Here is an 18052-nt window from a genome sequence, read left to right on the forward strand (position 1 = left end):
GAAAAGAAAAGAAAAGAAAAGAAAAGAAAAGAAAAGAAAAGAAAAGAAAAGAAAAGAAAAGAAAAGAAAAGAAAAGAAAAGAAAAGAAAAGAAAAGAAAAGAAAAGAAAAGAAAAGAAAAGAAAAGAAAAAAAAAAAAAGGAGAAAAGAGATATCCAAAGTATAGATTGATCCTAGATGGATTTTGGCTTGGTAGCTCTATTATGTTGTAAAAGGAGCACCTCATGTAGTGACAGGTATCAGATCTTGGCCACAGAGCAGAAGTAGCTTTCTAAGAACAGTGTTTTTTGATCACACCAAATTTTCATTAAGGAGAGTATTTTCTGTCTAATCCTGGTCAGTAGCATGTACTGAGAAAAACTTGGGGACTGGACAAAATAGAACATTTTTCTCTTGATATCCTAACTATGGCTTCCAGTAACCTAGGGACTTTAATCTTCTTTTGATCCCATTATTCTATTTGCCTTTACAAAACCCTGCTGTGGGGATTTCCCTCACCAAAATAGTCAGTGTGTGAAAAGCATTTTCATAATTTTTAATTTTTAGCCTACTTCAGCAAGAACCCTGATCCACTGTATTCTGGGAAACCACAAATACGTTTTTCTTCCTCATTGTCTTCAATCTATTCATGGCTTTCAACACTTTCCATACCCTTCCCCTTCATAAAAGATGAAAAATTCCAGCTATTCAGTTTTTCTTTCTCATGATTTGCTTCTGTCCACATTTTTGTCCTTCTCTATTCTTTTTTGACTTCACAGTCTCTTTTTCTGAGATCAGCACACCACCATTTGGAGCCCTCCAGGTGTGGGAGAAATACCTATTATTACAGTCTCATAATGATGATACTGGTTTTCTATTTTTTCCCCCTCTTCCTTCCTAAAAAGTTTCTAACATTTTCTTTGTCATTTTGACAAAGGGAAGCTGAGCTGGCATTTTCAGAGAAACTATCACAAGGAGTAGTAGTTTAGTCCATTGTACCACATGCAGAGCTACTGTTATTTTTTGTCTCTTCTGTAGTTTTTCACATTCACTGACAGTGATTTTCATCTGCCATTTTATTGTCCAGTCAGGCAGTATTGTGAGATCCTTTTGTGCCTTGCAGCCACTAGTTTGGCTTTTTACTATTCTGAGTATCCTTCTATATAAGTAACAGTCTCGTGTCTCATTAGTCAACCATTTTCCAGATCTTTCCAGACTATGTTAATCAATATTAGTCCCAGAACAGACACTTGGGGAACTCACTAAGGGGGGAAGTGGTCTTCCTTCATAATGAAAATTTGAGCATTAATTCCTTCCCTTTGCTTCCTCATTTTCAGGCACCTTCTACCTACTTTTGTCTTTTCTAGGTTTCCTTGAGATTCTTTTATGAGGATATTTGTCAGAAATGTTGCAAAGATCCAAATAGAAGTCACCTGTATCTTATAGGACCCAAAGTGCTCCTGCAGCCATGTGCAGCACAGCTTTCCCCATATCAAGAACCTATTCCCAACAGATTTTTCCACACATTACTAAAGGCCATTCCTCACTAGTTTTCTTAGCAATTTTCTGGTATGACAGATAGACTTATTAATCTCTTTTTCTCCAGATCACCCCCAAATAATATTAAGCAACAGCTGACTTACTCTACTCCTCTGGTAACAGGGCTGAATTAAGAAAGAGGCTACAGATCACAGATCAGCAGTTTCGTATTTGAATCCCTTTATCACTTGGGACTCAAAGTTTTTTATTGTTCATTTTATCACTTTTTTATATATACTTGCTCTTGACAGCTAGATTTGAAACAGATCACCTCTAAAGAAAGGCTATGGTGAACACTGATGCAAAAAAATAATTTGTGTTTTCTCTTACAGCCTTAACATCCTTCAGTGCTTCTTCTATACCTGGGCTATTTATTGCCACTCCAACTCTGGCAGTTTCCTTCTGAGGTAGTAAAGTTAAAAAAATTGCTATCTGATAGTTGTGAGTTTGTTTTTTTTTTTGCACATTTCACCTCAAAACTCATCCCTGCTTAATGTCTGACACAGAAGCTTTTATAGATCATAAAACAATTGCCTAAATCCTATCTCTAAGACCAATAGGTAATTGTCTGCAGAAGAGGGAATAATGTAAATGAGCTATACTGAAGATGAACTTCCCAACAGTTTGTGAAGAAGTGGATATTTGTGGCCATGTGGATGGCATCTGAAGTGGCTTGTATAAGTGTGAGGTAGATGCCAGGACTCATAAGTTCAGTTTAGTGGAATATAGAGTTATAGTGGAATATCAAAGCACCTTTGCAGTTACCTCTTCCATCAGCCCAGTGACACAGGTTTACTTCATCAATTCTTCCCTGGTTGTCAAGGCTTGCCATAGAAAATCTTGTGAAGTAAATGGGAAATACTTTGCTGACACTGCTCAAAAGCACTCTCATTTCTCGGACTGGCAATTTCATTTCTGACTTCCTCACCTTTCTGGTCGTACTTTTAAACATTAAAAGAGTCAGAGATATTACCCTAGCAGTAAAACCCCCCTTTTTTTCTTCTCTCTCTGTTTCATATTTCTTGAATTGCTTTTATGGGAGCAAAACAGGAGAATGGGAAGTGAAATGTCTAACCTATTACACGTGACTGATCAATACATGTCTTTTTTTGCACTAAAGTAGAAAGATGTAGTTGGTGGTTTCACAGCTTACAACTAACTTTCTTTACTTCAGTCTAGGCAGACCCAAAGGAAACCTGTGCATACTAAAGAGTAAAAAGGCTTGAGGACATCTGCAAAGGAAAGACACTTCCCTCTGGTTTCAGGTCAACGGAACTTGCTGACATAATTCATCTAGAGAGAGAAGAAAACTGGCACTAAGTGCTTGCTAAAGGTCTGGCAGATTTATTACAAACACCAACTACCTGTATCTAACATGTAAACATATATTGCTAAATACTTAAGACAACCCCATGCTCAGAGGGTGGCTGTCAGAATAACTTTAACTTTCTGAATTTGCTGGTCTAGATAAACACCTGCTACTGATGAAGTGGATGAGACAGGCAAAGGAAAGATTTGACTTGCCGTTGATTATGATCCAAGCAACTGAAACAGAATGAAAAAGGTCTGAAAACCAGTTGACACATCAGCTGTGAGTTGTGGCAGAGAAAATAAGACCTCAAGGGTGTGAAATGTTTATGGCATAAATGGGTAAAGTGGATTGGCCACTTTCGGATCATTGACTATACTCAGTGGAGAGAAGAACAATTTTTTTTCTCTTTGTTTTAAGGTGTGTAATGGATGTTACCCATTTTTGACAACTCTTTTCGATGTAGGGTGTTAGATGACTCACATCCTTAAACTGCCTGTCTCCCTCTGCTAATTGTGAAATGAGACTGGTTGCACCCCAGGTGTTTGGCCAGATGAACACCTCTGTAGGTGTTGTAATTGATGATGTCTGTGTCTGAGCCCCAAATGCACTTGGTGAAGGGGTCAGTGGGGTCTGCAGAGGGCTTCCTGTGGCAATTCCCATCCTCCCTTCATGTCACCTCAGCAGCCTCGTGGTTCCCAGCCCTGCAGCTCCCACAGCACAACCCCAGAACCGTTCCTTGCCTCTGCAGTGCTGCCACTGCTGTCAGTCACTGAAACTGAGTGGATTACGAAAGAATAAAGAAAATCCCAACTGCTTTTTTGCCTCGGGGCAGCAGAGGACTGCAGGAATGGACACACCAGGATCACCTTGATTTATAGAGTGGCATCCTAGTTGTTCTAATGTATTTAATCCTTTTGTGCCAGCTGGAAGTTGAAAAGTCTGCACTGTAAAGTCTGCACTGTACAGTTCAATTTTATAAGTCTAATTAAAAAAAAAAAAAAAAGAAGATGCAAAAAAAAAAAAAAAGTCTGTATAGGATTTGTAACATCTAAAATCTATTTCCATGTGACTGTAGATATTCCTACAGCAAGTGTGAGAAATAACAGTGAAATGGGAAATAAAAGCTACAGATAGAATTTTTTTTTCTCACTAGCATTAGAGAAATAGCAGAAAATATTTTTGTATACTGTTTTGCTCTGACTGACACACTCATGTTCAAATTTTAATGTTGGTAACAGCCATTCTCTCAGCAAAAACATATTTTTTGTGAATTAATTCTGTTTATGTTATTTCTTACAGTGCTAAAACTCTGTCAAATTACTATATTAAACACATATCTGTGATAAAAGATGAGTGGGACAGAATGCAGGTGACTGAATGGAAAATGAACTTCACAGCCTTTCACTTGCACTGTTTCCTATTAAGTTTCTCTCAGACACCAGCACTGTAGACCTCTGAGATGACCCTAATACAGCAAACACGGCAAAATAAAATTGAACTCATCCCAAAAATAAGTGACTTTCTATCCAATAAACATTCTTCACTTATTTCTCTGCCCCCAGAATTACACTTTTCTCGAAAAAAGAAAAAGTGAGATCCAGTATGACCACATTTTACCCTATTTATGTTTATTTATACACGGTCCCCTACACAAATCCTTCCAGTTCCATACTCACTGTCTGTTTTTAATTTGGAAATTGCTACCATGGGAAAAAAGACTTTGTAATAAAATTTACTATTCCATAGAATTCCAACCATTAACCCAGCAATGCCAAGTTCTCCACTAACCCATGTCCCCAAATGCCACATCCACACATCTTTTAAATGCCTCCAGGGATGGTGACTGCATCACTGGTCTGGGCAGCCTGTTATTTTTGTATAGGAGATTTCTAAGTATTTAATTTTATAAGGCCTTGACTTATTCAAATGAAATTAATTTTGTGTGTTTTGGGAATTTGGGGATGAGATTTGCAAGTAGATACTAAGGCTTTGAAGATATACAAATGTTATCTAATGCAAATTCCTCTGGTATTCATAAAATCTCATCTCACTGCACCTCATTTTGGATGTGTCTGGAACCTGCTGCTGCACAGCATGGAATGAGCCAGCCTCCACCTCCTGGGGAAGAACCAATGAAATAATTATCTGCTTGCTAAACATTTCCTGCCTTAGCTGTGAAGCCTGATCCAAATCTGCTTTGCCTGTGACCTTTCACAAATCCATTTATCCAGGGCTTTTTACACCTGATGGATGCTACAGGGAGCTGGTGGCATGTTCACTCAGCACCTGCAAATCCTGCAGACAGAGAGATGGCAGCTCCCACACCACTGAGAGGTGCAAAGCCTGATTTCCCTGGGGTCGCTGGGTTTTGAACTTCTCTTTGAGGACACTGTGAGAATAGGCGGGATTCATCTGATTAAAGACAGATATTTATAATGGAGGCATATTTGTGAGCTACTCACCTGAATCTTCCTTTCCCTCTCTCTACCTAAGGATGACATGAAGAGGCTTCTGAAGGTGCCTTTTTCTCTTCACTGCTTCCAAATGCAGCCTCAGGCAACCAGCTCAGGTGAAAATGTTTGTCCTGGAGGATTAGGAGAGATGGGTCCCATTATGCCTGTGTATGGGTCACGCTGTGGGGCTGCTCACATTTTCAGCGTTACTCATGTGCATCAGTGCTTCCTGCATGGGTGTGACCTGCAAAGGCAGGCAGGCAGATCTGCCCCTCTTTCTAGAAATGGGCTTGTTTATTTCTGCTCAGGATGGCCCAGAGAAGCTGTGGAAGCCCCATGCCTGGAAGTGTTCAAGGCCAGGCTGGATGGGGCTCTGAGGAACCTGGGCTTGTAGAAGGTGTCCCTGCCTATGGCAGGGGCTTGGAACGAGAGGATCTTTAAGGGCCCTTCCAGCCCAAACCATTCTAGGATTCCATGTGGTATTTCCAATTTCTTCAGAGTCACCTTCCTTAGCCTGAGAACTGCACAGAAATCTTCACCACCCAACGCAGCTGGTGAATTTTCAGATGCCACCATATTTCAGTGTCTGATTTTTTTTCTTGGACCTTGGTGTCCTTGTCTGTTCCAAGACGATCCAATTTGACCTAGAATTTTGGGGCTTGCCTTCAAAGTCTGGTACTTTAAACTTAAGCCTTGAATGCTTGTTGCTCAAATCCCTTTGGATTGCCTGAAAACATAGTTTCCCTGTCAGAAATAGAAAAGGTTGGTGAACTATAAGAAAATGGCTCTTTTATATAAACTAGTGGATCAAACACAGCAATAGATACTTCAAAGTATTTGCATACCTGATTTCTATTTCTCACAGCGGGAATGCAAGCAGGTAAGCATTTTCCTAGATCTGGCCCAGAGGCTAAAAAGACTTTCAAAGTATATATAACATTTAGGTATTTTGTAAGTAAACAGTGTTTATGTGCTGCTGCACTAAGGCAGCCTGGCTTTAGTTTTCACATGAAGGAAAATTTCAACTCATCCTTTTAGACACAACTGTGTGGTGGTAAGTTGGACAAGATGGCATCCCAAGGAGACTAAATTACCCAAATATTTCTCGTATGAAAGGCAAATGGAAATACAACCATGAAACATCCTGGCATGCAGACAATAAGCTCCAAAGTGACCTCAGAAGTTTATTGGTTCCTATTTCTGCCTGCAGACAGGAACTGTTGTGTTTAAATCAAATCAGGCAACTTAATAATTATATCTAATCAACAAAGAAGATAAAGAGGGGGCTACTCCTTCACCTTAAGACCTTTTTTTTGATCCTACTGCTGGAATGGAGAGACCACACCAACTTAACTAAGTCTGGGACCACTAACTGTGTTCAAATTGCAGCAAATATTTGTAGACAAATATTAATACTTTTTTCTTTCCTCTGCTTCTTTCATGGTTAATTGCAGCTGTTCCTCATGGGCCTCAGAAGAAAAAGGACTGTGTTCAAAAATCAGCACACCACTTTATCTGTAAAATTGTTTATTGACACTTTTGACTCTGAAGTTTTGTGTATGAAAATCCCCTATTCTGTACAAGAGGTTTCATAGGAAGTGTCTGATAAAGTCAGTACCTAAACCCTTATTTCATGAGTTTTATTCCAAATTCTGAAATGCTATTTTTTTAAGCACTCATCAGACTGAACCTGCAACAGTTCCTTCACTCATGAGATGAACTGTACTACCAGAGGCTGTTTTTGCAATACTTACAGTCAGCAGCATCCCAGGTTGGAAGAGTGGGAGCTTTCAGTGCTTCCAGCATGGATGGCTACACCTGATTGTGCAGCTTCTTTATAGGGAGGAGATGAGCTCCTAAGTGATTTTTTTCTGACCTTTTGCAGAATTTAATGATGGGAGGACTCATTTCCTAGACTTTATGAGTTATTCTGATTTGGCCTCCTTTGGCTGTGAGGGGAGATTAGATGTGTTCTGAATGCAGTCATCTGGGGTGTCAGTCACCTAAATGTAGGCATGGGGTGACCTTTGAGATGCCCCAGAGCATCTAAACTGCCTTCCTGCCTGCAATGCATAGGAGTTACCAGAGGCCCACAGCTCTCTGGAGCTGCAGAAAAAGACAGTAAGAATACTACAGGTTTTTTTTTTGTTCAGACAGTTGATTTTCACCTTATCCTGCAGATATCACTCACCTTGAACTTAGTCAAGAGGAATCCTTGTGCGCCTCTCTACAAGAGAGAACCATTATGTAAATAATGATATCATGTACAGAACCATTATATAAATACAAAAATTAACTTCTCTTAGTGATGGAAGGGTAGATGTTTTTGCTTTGGTTTTGGAATGTTGTTCAAAAAATAAACCTCCGACAAGCAGAGGAGAAAAGATCTTACCCATCTCTTTCTATCTAAGGCCAAACTCTTGGCTTCAGCTATATAAACTGTTATGCCTTTGGTCAAAATCAATAAAGTCATTCCAGTTGATGTGATGAGGATATGCCCAAAGCTTAACTAGATCACTTACTTCAAATATAACAAGAAGACAAGGGCTGCATCTGTATCTTTCAACCTTAAGTTCCCCAAGCACTAAATTAAATCATGCGGCATCTAAGAATAGTCGTGCCATTAAAAATGTTCAGAGACAGTTAAAAGCCCAACTGCTACCCATGACCCAAATTCAAAATGGCCTTCAAATTTATTTTAGGATGGCATATGATGCTTTTGATTCCCCTTTCCCTTGATCTGTTGTGTAAATAAGACCTGTTCTGGAGGGGCAGTGGACATTTTGGTGACAGATGATGTTCCCAGTGACGTCTCTGGGGTGAATTTCCCTCTAACTTCTACTGGTGTGATGTCAAAAGTAACACTTAAACCAATTAATTGAATTACACAAGTAAGTTACATTTCTGTGTGAGCATACCCTAGGCAAAATTACTTCCTAAATTGCACCTGGACAGAAGTGTTAAGAAGGGCAAAAGAAATTTGTGGTATTAACAAGAGAGATGCTTGGTTAATAATTCATCCACAAAATGTGCACAATATGAACGATAGTGAATTCCTTACAGAATCAAAACACAAAAAAAAAAATCTCTCTCTCTGTCCTCAGGGATGAGATCCATGACATTTAATCTATATAATTTTCAATCTACCATGTAAACATCCTTTTTAAAGTCTTTAAATTTGAATTTAATTGCTACCAGTTCTTGATTACATACAGACTATATAATCTATCATTGAATCAAATAATATTATTACTGTTGGGAAATAAGGAATTATGCAAGAGCCTAAAGGAGAACTGCCTGGCAGGTGAGGAACAAACAAATGAGGGTGGGGTAATCAATCTCTGTACCATAAAATGCTAATGTTGTCCTAATAAATATGAATTCTCTTCCATTGCTTGATATGCTCCCTACCAAGCATGTCACTTAGCCTGTGGCATGCTTTAGTTTAGTTTAAAGTGGCACTATTATTAACACTTTAGCAAAATTATAGTAGTTCCCTTTCATTTTCATAAAAGTAATTAAACTTATCAGTTTTCTTGTTATGCAACAAGGCAACCAATAAATGGACAAAAGAAAGTTCAATTTGTGGTATTTTCAAATTAGCATCCTATGCACCAGGGATTATTCAGATGTGAGATTCTGAAATAATGATTTTTTAAAAAATAAATATTAAATAAAGAGGAAATAAGAATGATATTGGAAGAGAAGAATTCCCATCAGTTCCTGCATTGAAAAAATTATATTAACTACAGGATAGCTATTTCATTGCAAGCTCACAATATTTTCAGATAAAGCTAACTTGGTGACTCCAGAAGGAGACAGAAATTTAAATTGCACTTAAATAAACAAATACCTTACCATGGAGAGAAGTGAATTGTGTGCTTGGATGGACTGGGCTTTTCAAGGTACACTGAACCCAGAGGAATGCAAGGATTCATTCCTCTCATGGAATGTGAATTACAGAACTCTGAAAAGAACTGTGCCATGAAATCTCAGAGATAAAGGAATGAGTTAAGAGAGGAAATAATATTCTTGGAGATTTCATAATTTACATTGACCAAATTTCAACCCTCTCATGAATAGAAATGCTTAATATGTTTTAAAAGCAGTCCTAATATATTATTCAGAGACGTGTGTAGAAGTCAGCATTTAATTTATCAGGACAAAGAATGAAAAGACAGAAAGGCAGCTACCAAGCCTATTTTGTCCAGGTGATACATTCGACAATCTGACTTGTAGTGTTCCATATGGTGAGATTCCCTATCCTTTGAAGGTCAGTTATGCTGGAACAGAAGTTGAGCAGGGATGTTCTGCTTTTTTTCCAGCCATATGCTGGCCTACAAGAGGGACACGTACAAACTCAACTGTTTCACTCTATAAACAGGAAAAGAAAAATAGAGAGATGTGTGTTAAACTCAGCTGATTTTGCCTCATTACACGGTGCTGCCAGAAGGGCAGGTTGCTTGGATGTGTTATCCCTGTCCCTCTGCTGGCAGATTTGAGACAGGGACAAGGAAGCTGAGAGGTGGAAACCTACCAAACAGAGTATTTCGGATCCCAAACTTCTGAGAGCTAGGAAAGCTCATGTGGATGTTGCCAAGTTTTCTGAATAGATTCTTTTAGACTTTCTGACTCAGGAGAGTGATCAGTGAGGATTTACATCATAGCAAGAATTTATTTTTCCCTTTTCTCCATGGCACTTTCATAATACTCTTTAACAAAATATTGTGCTTGATAGTCCTGTGGATAAGATGTTTGATATGATATGGGTGACACATCGTTTTTCTGTCCCAAACTTGGTCTTGGACCACATCTTCATAAAGGTTTAGACCCCTAAGTGTATGTTCCACCAAAATTTTCAAGTCTACTAGCTTGAAGTACTTTTCCATCCTTGATTTTATTCAGACTCATGTACTTTAGGTGCCTATATATATGCACAATTGAACATCTCACAAGGTGTCTATCAGCCTGCTTTGCCCTTATTTTCTCAGTATAACAGCTGTTTTTAGCTGATCTTAGTCTTTAGAAAATAAGCAGGATAGAAATTATCTTTCTCTTTTTATGCATAGATGCAGGCAGCACAGCATGAGCAGGCAACAGGGCTTCTGTCGTAACAATGAACACAGTTCATACACTTAATTGGATGATCATAAGATTTGAGAGCAAGAAGATTCTCTCCAATCAATACAATTTCTAAGCAAGTATTTTCAACTGCACTTTCACATTTCCTGAATTGGAAATGAAGAGACCCCTCTCCTTTGGGGATCTGTGACCTCAGTGAATACTGAAACAAAGGCACACCAGACCCTTAATTTTTGAAATAATTTTTGGATGGGGCTTGTTTTCACCCTCTGGCCACATCTGATGGCAAATTGCATTTTTATTATTTTATGTTCTTTAGTATTGTGGGCAGGAAGACAAATAACTGTCTCAGTATATAAACACTTCCCTGGAAATGAACAGACGAACAGATTTCAAACCCAGTTTTCCTCATGCTCATCTAATTAGCTTTCTTAGATGAGAGGTTGTGATATTTCAGCACAAGTAAAAGATGCTGATTTTCAAGTGAAAGTTTTCAGCTAACTCTTAAATAAATCTGTTATCTTCTTTTGGAGACATATGGAACAAACATTAGATTCACCCAAATTCCTTTAATTCCTCAATATATTTAAACCATATAATCATTTAGGTTGTAAAAGACCTCTAACGTCATTGAGTATGAAGTAGCTGGACCTGTAAGACTCATGCAAAGTAACACATGAAGACAGGAATAAAATCTGGATTTCGGAATCCTAGTACAGTGTTTTCAATAAGCAGGAGTCTTGACTTCTCCTCAGACCAACACCTGGGTTTTTCTGCAAGCCTCTAACACCTCCCAAACCAGCAGAAGGATAGCAACTACTGCTTATGCACTAAACTGAGGTGACAGAGAACACCATCAAAACAGTGCGTTTGTCAAATAAATATTTGAACATGTTACAATATTTTAAGAGAGCAAATGAATCTGTTTTCCCGCAGCTGAAATGATTACTCACCCCACCACAAGTTTTGATGTCTGTTTTACTGATAATCTCTGCTGCTTTGAAATACACAAAATAATGAACAGCTGCTCTGGCTGATGAAATGCAGAAGCAAACTTGAGGTACTAGTCTCTCATAAAAATAAAGTTTATTGCATCTGGAATAAAAAGGCAATACAGGATTATTGTTGATGCAGAACAAGCCACAATAGCGATAAGAACAAAATAAATGTGTTCATCCCCTTCCTTCCTGAAATCTGACTTTGCTACCTTTGAAACAGACATTTGGATGGTGTGCATATCCACATGGTTCTTGGGAGGGATGAACTGCTTCATTTTCCAGTGCTGTGTCTTGCTGCAGTGCCTTTACCTGTCCTGGTTTCATCTGGGGAAGAGTTAATATTTTTCTCAGTAGCTGGCCCAGTGGAGTGCTTTGAATGTAGTGTGAAAATGATGTTGATAACACACTGTTGTTTTAGTTGTTGCTCAATTGTGCTAAATCAAGGGCTTTTCATTTTTCCATGCTCTGCCAGTGACCAGATGTACAAGAAACAGTAGGGGGGCATGGCCAGGGCAGGACACTGGAGCTGACCAGAGGGATGTTCCATACCATATAACACCATGCTCAGTATAGAAACTGGGGAAGTTGACAGTTGCTGGGGGTTGACAAACAGGGAATGACAACTGGTCCTTGTGGATGGGCTGACCATTGATTGTGGTAAGAAATTGTATCCTGGATCACATACTTAGTTGTAACTGAGAATAAACCACAATTCTGCACTCAATTACCTACTGGTTATGTCTTTGATCTACAAGCAAACTTTGTCTGGGTTTTTTTTTTTTTTTTTTTTTTAAATACCCATAAATTATTGTTATTTTAGCAAATCTTGCAAACTTTTAAGCAGAGGAGTGTGCAAGGAATCTATGAGGAAATTACCTGAAGGAAGAAAAAGAAGCAAAGGCCTGCAAAATTAACCTGGCTGATTGAAGCCATTCCTGATAAAGATTTCATTTCCAACTCTTCACCAACTTTGTGGCCCCCCTTTGGACACTTCTTAATAGCTCAGTGTATTTTTTATGTTGTGGTGCCCAAAACTGCACACATTTTTGAGGTGAGGCCACTCCAGTGCAGAGCAGAGTGGGACAATCCCCTCCCTTGCCCTGCTGATTCCCCATTCTGCCCCCACAACCAGGGTTTCCCTGTCCCAGGTGCAGAATCCAGCACTAACCCTTGTTAAACTTCACGTGGTTTTAAAGGGATTGACCCTCCTCTGGACTCTCAAGCAGGGTGCTGCCTAGAGGGCAGAGGTTACAACAAACACAAATGCTGAAGTGAACACACTGACTCATAAAGCTCTGAAGACATTTCCTTGCTCAAATGCAGGGGCCCAGATGGATTTGGATTTTTGCTGACCTACAAGGGATTCTCACATCTTGGCCAGTTTCCAGCTCGTATAGGTACACCAGTAGCTTCCTGCCCTCACAATTTGCTGGGAGAGGTGGAGGTGAGAGATGGGCACAATTCAGATCTTTGCCATACCTTTAGCTGGTTTAAGAGTCTGTTGGTGTTCATGTTGAGCAATCAATTCAGGCAGAGGGCTGTGGCTTCTCTCTTTTCCTGCACTGAGCAGGAACTGGGTACAAGGGAGGTTCTGTCTTGTGGTTACCCAGCTAGGGCAGTGGAAGTGAATTGCAAAGGATGACTACTTTTATTTGAGAATTTAATTTATAATCCTTTTTGTTGCATTGTTTTAAAGAAGATAGTTCACGTATAAATCTTTATAAAATCATGAATGTCCTATAAATCATCTGTGTACGTGATGGGTCCTGCAGAGAAACAGATACTTTAAAGTGAAAGTTTCATTTAGGAAAGCTCTATGTGCCTATTTCATACCCTTATACCTGGTCATTTATTTGAAAACAATCGAAATAATGTAAAAAAGAGAAGAAAATTAACCCAATGCTTTTCAGAATAAACAATGAATATAAAAGATCAAGTAAACATCATTACACTTGATATTTTATCCAGGGTTTCAAACCCATCAGGATTTAGCATTTATTAGAGATTTATGGAAGGATGAGGTGAAACATGATTCAACCAGGAGCAGGGCAACTGTCAGAGGATGCTCTCTGTGCATGTGTGTGGCACATCACCTCCTAGAAGGAATCAATCAAAAGTGAAGGCCATGGAAAAACAAACCCTAATAGCATGGTCCTACCTGGAGTAGGGCTGTGACAGAACCACAGGTTCTGGAAATTTGAAATGCTCAAATTTGTTGAGTTACAAAAACAGGGGATCTACCTATTTGTAGGTTGTTGGTTTTTTTTAATATGTATTTACAAATGACAGTAGTGTTAAGTTCAGTGTGCCTGATTTTTTTCTCACTTATGTCAGTGTCAATCAGGGATAACTTCACTGGATTTACTTAACAGGCTTCCTTCTGCCCTCTGGCTTCCCTGTAGCTAGTCCTAATTAGAACTGTGCAAAGAGTTGGCTGGGTAAATCCTTCTTTAAAAAATAAGATTAAAAAATATTAAAAAATCTTAGATTCAATAAAGGAACTGAGATACCATTTTGTGCCAAAGAGTTCTTATCTTGGCTTGCAGCTGAGAATATGTTTATCTAAGACACAAGTGACTTTCAGGCTTGAGTGGTATAAGCAGAGATTCAGAGACATCCTATCTGTACTCCAAGTCAGGTAAGAAGCAGTTTGGATATCCCAGACACTGCAGGACATTCAGGTGTCTAGGTGTATGCAAGAACTGGGAAAACATGCTTTAGGTTGCTATTAGCACCTATTTCTTTCCATGTTGTATCCTAGAAAGCACTGTGTTATTGTGGAAATGTCAAAACAAAATGTTTCAGTGTTCTGAAAAGTTTTTTGTTTTTGTTTGTTTGGGATTTTGACATACATAAATGTTGTAACAGTGATGGTTTGGTTCCCTGAAAACCTCTTTCATGTAGGACAAATAAATAATTTGCTAGAGGTGTCTGTTTTTTTCTTCTTTTCTCTCTTGAGTAACAGTAATTTGCATCTGTGTAAAGCAGAAAAAAAGTCAGAGCAATGAGATTATGCTGACAGGTGCCTGATACAAACAAGAGGAGAATGAGAACTGACTGACTGATGGAACCAGACAGTACCTTTCAGCTCAAGTAAGTAAAGGTCCATTATTCCTGGGCTGCTGCACCAGCAAAGCAATTAAATTAAGGAATTTTACAGACTTCCCACATAGTTAAAATGAACTAAACCAGATTGAATGTAGAGCATTACACACCAGGGGAGGAGAATAAGAAGGGTGGGGTTAGGAAATGAAAATCCCAGGGTATGAAACAAAGAGAAGTAAAATGCTCAGCCAAGGAAATTATTATTATGAAAGTGAAAAAGAAATGCTATCACAGCTTGGAGGATTTCAGTTCTGTTTTATGAACCCTGGTTTGTATTTATGACCTTCTGCGATCTCTGCTAAGATAACTGTGCTCAATTCTCCATGTACCATGAAGTGTTTTCTTAGAATATTCATGCCTATATGGGTCGAATCCATCATTAGTTTTAAGAGTGGGGATACAGAAATATCTGGCTCTTCTATAAATAAATACTGTGCACCCTGTTTGTGAGGACTGACCAATATCAGCTTTTCTCTTTGGGCTGTGAAGCTGCAAGCGTCTGCCTTCAAGCTGCATGACTCCTTCTGGGACTTCTCTGAATCCAAGTAATCTCCTTGAGCAATGGATTCATTTGATGGTTAACAGTATTGCTGCCAAGAAGAGATTTGTCATATCTTTAGGCTAAATGAAGGAATTCTGCAGTACTAGCTAACTCCTCTCCACGGGGGAAATCAGCATATTCTTCTGGTTATGCTGCAGTCCTATGATCAATATATTTGTTCATGTTTAATGCTACATGTGAAAACCAGCACTCTTATTTTGAAAACAGCTGCAAGCAAACAACGACCTATATATAGGATTTGTCTTCTTTCCAGCTTTATTCTTAACAGAACTTATGTGGCATTAATTGTAAATAGCTGGATTTGAAGGTGTCTTGGTTTTTTTTGGAGAGAAGTTGGCATTTAAATCTTATTCTGCCTAGCTAGTCAATAACAATGTTCTTAGCTTCTGAAACTTGGACAGATTTATAGCTTCAGCAAACTTTCACATTGCCATTTTTAAATACACATCATATATTTCACAGATCTTCTCAGCAACATTTTGAGACATGCCAACGCGATTTAGAAGTCTAGAGTATATTTAAATATGACTGAAGGATTTGGGAAAACAAACCCCAAAGACTTCCAGTAAGATTTAGACCATCCACAAGTTAATTTCCAGAATGTCACATGTGCCTAGATGTAAAACTATCGAATGCTCTGATACATATGACAAAGATGTCAATCTTAAGAGCTCATGTTCTTAAACCAGTGGATGATTGAAGACATTGATAACTTAACTTCCTAATGCAAGAGCCTGTCAAGTCCATACATTTGTGGTATTCAGTATATGAAAAACCAGTAAAGTACCGACAGTGCTGGGAAGATCCCTGAATCTCTTGGCTGCATGTCTCCTGGGGTAACAAGCAGAGCACAGGACTCTAACCCAGCCCAGTGTAGCTGCAGTTCTCACATACCCACATCCAGGCATAAGGAGCAAGAAAAGAGTGCTTCTGGTTTCCCAGTAACTTGATTGTATTCAGAAAAGGTAGAAAGTCTTTTTGGTCTCAAATGCTTCTATTTGCTGAGAGAGAGGAACTTACAGTTGTCATGTGTGAGGAATTTTTAGTACGATCAGGAAAGGGATCTCTGAACTCCTCTTTCTGAAATGGGAAATGGGACCACTAAGAGATGACTGAGATGGAATTAAATAGCTGGGAGAAGCCTTTAACTCAGGTAGCTAAAGCAGATTTCAACAGAAGCCTTATCCCAAAGCTTACCTTGGGGATGGGGATCAATGTCTATTCACAAAGAAATGGAGTTTGTTTTGAGATGTCTCTCCTATCTCCATTGCCTCTTTCCAGGCTGCTGGGTTAAAGACCACCTCCATTGGGTTCCAGAACCCAGTGAGTGCTTCAGCCAGGGAAATTCTCCTTCAGAAATAACTTTTTTCCTTCTTTACCTTTTTTTTCCTTTCTTGTTTAGGACTTAGCTTGATGCGGGTTGGGACTAACCCTGAAACCTGTCTGCTGGATATTTTTGTCACTTCCACAGCTGCAGTAAGAGCTGTACGATGATCAAGTACATAAAATTTCTCGCAGCATCCACAAAGATTACTGAAGCTTACAGCTCTTGAAAAGGCTTTCAAGGACCCTGGGTTCCCTGATGATACTTGAACAGAGCAAGGCTTTTAAAATGAACTGCAGAAAGCCTCAGTTGCTGCAAACCCACTGAAACCTGAAGTGCCTTTTTTGCTGACTGCCCCAGACTCTCAGATCCTGGGAGCCTGTCTCATGGCTTCAAGCCACAACTAAATGGCATAACCCACCTGGATGTTTTAACAAAGCTGGATACTTAGAAGTCACAAGCCCTAGGAAGGCTGTCATATTCAGCTCTAGAGGCTTCCTCCTTACAACAGAATGTTTTGGGCAAAAATTCTGCAGCTCAATGAGTACAAAACATCTATCCAAACACCCAAAGTTATATGGTAAAATTGGACTGCAGCTTATTAAGTTGCACCCACCTTTGTAATGCTACCTGATGTCTTTCATTATGTTTTCACAGCACGTTGCCCAGTGGAAAAGAGAAGAGTTGGAATATGTATAATACCTGATGAAAAGACTTAGTAAACACTAAGTTGACCTATCCCCCTCCAGTCACCTTTGTGATTTATGCTTAGTGCTAATTAGTTCTAAAAATTCTCATACTTTTACCTGCAGGAATTTTTGGAATTGCCTTTTCCTGTAGATATTTGAATGGGATGACTGCTCGAATTACACAGGATGTAAGTCTCTGATTTGTTATGAATTAATGGGAACGTGGACAGAACTGTGCACTGCTATGTTTTTGCTCAAATTTAATTTGCACAGCTTTTATCTTCCTGATATCTTTGTTAAATTTAGATTTTAGGACCACAGCTAATCCTGAAATTCATTTCCAGGTAGAAAGATGTCAAAATCCTTAGGAGTAGTCAACATGGCATCACCATGTGGGAGTCATGCTTGACCAACCTGATGCACATCTGTGGTGAAGTGGCTGACCTCTTGGATGAGAGGAAGGCAGAGGATATTGTCTGCCTGGACTTCAGTGAGACCTTTGATGATATCTCCTATTAGACCCTCACAGAGAAGCTTTTGATGCACAGTCTGGGTGAGCAGACAGTGAGGTAGATTGAAAACTGGCAGAATTTCTGGGTCTGGGGAGTGGTGATCCACAAATCTAGCTGGAGACAGTGGCTAGCAGAGTTCCTCAGCACTGGGTCCAGCCCTGTTAAATCTCTGGATGATGGGGCAGAGTGTAGCATCAGCAAGTTTGCTGGTTACACCAAACTGGGAGGGGTGGCTGTAACACTAGAGGGTAATGCTGCCATCTAGAACGACCTCAACAGGTTGGAGAAATGGGTCAACAGGAATGTCGTGAGGTTCAACAAAGGGAATTGCAAAGTCCTGCACCTGGTGAGGAGCACCCCCATGCACCTGTGTATGATGGTGGATTCTTCAGTGGAAAGAAGCTTGGCAGAAAAGGACCTGGAAGTCCTGGTGGACACCAGGTTCAACATGAAACGCTCAGTACCAAAATAAATATCTGTACAGATTCCATTTAGATT

The 18052-nt window shown here is 39.3% G+C and overlaps 1 long non-coding RNA gene across 1 annotated transcript; it reads left to right on the forward strand.

The window, feature by feature from the left end:
- The first annotated feature begins 132 nt into the window (after positions 1–132).
- On the forward strand, positions 133–3874 carry LOC136289219 (uncharacterized). The gene is made up of 2 exons (XR_010720739.1): positions 133–1924; positions 2692–3874. It is a non-coding gene; the product is annotated as an uncharacterized lncRNA (long non-coding RNA).
- Positions 3875–18052: the final 14178 nt, after the last annotated feature.

The sequence above is a fragment of the Chamaea fasciata genome, unplaced genomic scaffold, assembly GCF_029207755.1.
Source record: "Chamaea fasciata isolate MVZ Bird 193981 ecotype frontalis unplaced genomic scaffold, bChaFas1.0.hap1 SCAF_5, whole genome shotgun sequence".
NCBI classification, from domain to species: domain Eukaryota; kingdom Metazoa; phylum Chordata; class Aves; order Passeriformes; family Sylviidae; genus Chamaea; species Chamaea fasciata.